The following is a 2,736-nucleotide window of genomic DNA, read 5'->3' as shown; positions in this document are numbered from 1 at the left end:
CTTCCATCTGTAATAGCAACTTATTCATTCCCCAAGAAGTGTATTTCTGTAAATTTGAGGCAATTCAACAAATACACATTGACCTACTGTGTGCTAAGGCCTGAGCAGGGATACAGAAATGAAAAGAAATTGGTCCTTGCCCACAGGGCAGAGATGTCAGTAATCTGGTGGACCTTCTTCCAGGCTGGAGGCAGGCAGGGAGAGTCCCTCAGGTGATCTGAGAGGTGAGTGGGGATAAAAAACTGCCCTGGGCATGCTGGGCATTCTCCCCTAGGCCTTCCACAGGCACTTGAAATCCGACATTTCCAAAGGGAAATCATCTTTCTACACCTGCTCCTATCTCAGTGGCCAGCATCACCACCCACCCAGTCTCCCAAACCCTAAACCAGGGAATCCTCCTTGATTTCTCTCTCACCTTCTTCAAGGCATCAGTTCATCCTCAAGCTTTGTCAAGTCAGCGTCTCTAACGGCTCATGACCTATGTCCTCTATCCCCACTGCCACCTCCTCAGTCCAGACCCTAGTGACACTATCATATGGGTTATGCAGAGACTATGTAGTATCTTCGTGCCTTGCCTCCCTTCAAACCCTCTTCAGTCCTGCAGCTAGAGAGTTCTTTCTAAAACTTAAATCTGATCCCATCACAACCTGCTTAAATCCCTCAGTGGTTCTCAGAGTTCTAAGAATCAGGTCCAAACTCCTTGGCATGGCTCCTGCTTACAAGCCCAGACTTTCATCTGCTGCCTCCACGCAAGCTGAACTGCTTGTAGGCCCCCTAAGCACTGTGCTTTTCAGCCTCTGCCTTTGCCCATAAAGCTGCTTCTGCTTAGAGTATCGTGACCCACGCTTCTCACCTGGTTAACTTCTACCCATGTTCCAGATTCAGCCCTAGAATCATAAATTCTGATAAACTTGGCCAACCCTACCTCCCCCCCGACTCTTTATGGATTAGGCAGTTTTACTGGTGTTCACATGGTATCTATATTGCTAATCTATTGACTCATCTGTCTCCTTTAAGGGATTGTAGACTCCTTTGGGGCAGGGAGCATTTTCTTAAAAATAAAATTATTTTTGTAGGCTTGGGGATCTGAACACTATTCAGTAAAGTCAAGTTTTAAAAATGAATACATTTGTATTTTTAGAATTTCTCCTGGCTTCAAGGTCAAAAAGAAAAAGACACAAGAGCAGCTTTGCAAATTCACTGGGGGTCTTGCCTTTCCAGTGCTTTTCATTTTTATGTCCTGTGATTTTTGGGAAACCAGGAGCCTTTTAGTGTCGATTCTGGGTTACCCAACTGGGTAAGAGATAGTCTAGATAATGCAAATTTAGAGTTCAATATCAAATCATTTCCATTTAGCTTTGGAGTCATCTGAAAATTTGGATTTAAATGTTGAGTGGGTCTTATGTTCTTGGAACTGTCATTAGAAACCAGATACAGGAGTTACTGGTTGAGATCATACATGGTTATGTCCAGGTTATTGGACTTAACCATACTGGTCACTGACCAGCTTTATTCCTCATTGAAAACGAGTAGACTGGCATTCTGGATGATATGTCAGTCTCTTATGAGCTTGGTTGGCATTACTGAAAAAATAAAAGTTGTGGATCCGCAAACCCATAGACTATATAGACTATGTTGCCCTGCAGAATTCTAACTACGTGGCCACCTTATCTTCCTAATGTCCAGTGGGAGCAGTCTGGCCGGTCCATCTCGTTCTCTTGATCTGGAGTCCTCTGCAAAAGACATCCCCCTTTTCTGCACCAGCACATACGTCACAGCCCTGAAGAACGTGTAGACATCTGAGATATGTTAACAGTGGGGGAGGGCTGATATCCCGTGCACAGACACATAAATGCCTGTTAGACCTGGAAATTGAAAACCAGAGAGGTGGGGCCACACTGGTTTTGGCCCAGGCCACCAGCCACTGGTGTTCCCAGCAAAATGTTCCCAATGTGGGAGTTTGAGGAAGCAGGGAAAGGCAGGTGGTGTGAGTTTATTAGGACTTGAGGCCCTCAGCCTCGCACTGAGGCCAGCTGAACCCCCAGAGCGTGCTTCCTGCCCTCCTATGGGCTGCTACCCCTAAAGGTACTTGGTTTCAACAGTTATTTGTGCATCAGATTAAAGACTGAAGGGAGAGGGAACAGCAAGCCTGAATTCTTCATATCATACGCCACCTCCCTTTCTCTTATTATTATATAAGCAATTCATGTGAAAAACCAATAAGGCCAACAAAACAAAACAAAATTACCTGAAATCTTGCTATCCAAAAGTTACCATGAGTATTTTGGTGTATACTTGTTCCAGATTTTTCTTTATTTTCAACCCTTCATTAAGGCCATTGTAGTCTTGACAGATGATGCTGGCACAAGCACTTGAGATGAGGCTCCTCTTTTTAAAATACTGTATTTGCATTTGGCTTAATTTCTCCCAGGCCCTGCCTTGCCTGGTCCCCAGCGTGGTGTTTTCTGCTGCAGTCTCTGTAAATTGGAGTTGGGGTGATGGGGCGGTCAGGCAGGGCTGTGTGTATCTGTGTCTGTATGAGGGAGGGCGGGCACACTTTCCAGTGTTTCTGGGCAACAAGCAGGCACTCACTGCAGTTTCCTGTCCCTCAGGCCTGGGCTGTGGAGACAGGGGAAGTACCAGGAAGGGGTGGACGACCCCGACCCAGCTAAATGGAAGGCCCAGCTCCGCTGTGCGCTCAAGAAGAGCAGGGAATTCAACCTGATGTACGACGGC

Source organism: Mesoplodon mirus (genome assembly GCF_964341445.2).
Source record: "Mesoplodon mirus genome assembly, chromosome: 10".
Taxonomy (NCBI): domain Eukaryota; kingdom Metazoa; phylum Chordata; class Mammalia; order Artiodactyla; family Ziphiidae; genus Mesoplodon; species Mesoplodon mirus.
The sequence above is the reverse complement of the archived record's forward strand: the minus strand, read 5'-3'. Positions refer to the sequence as shown.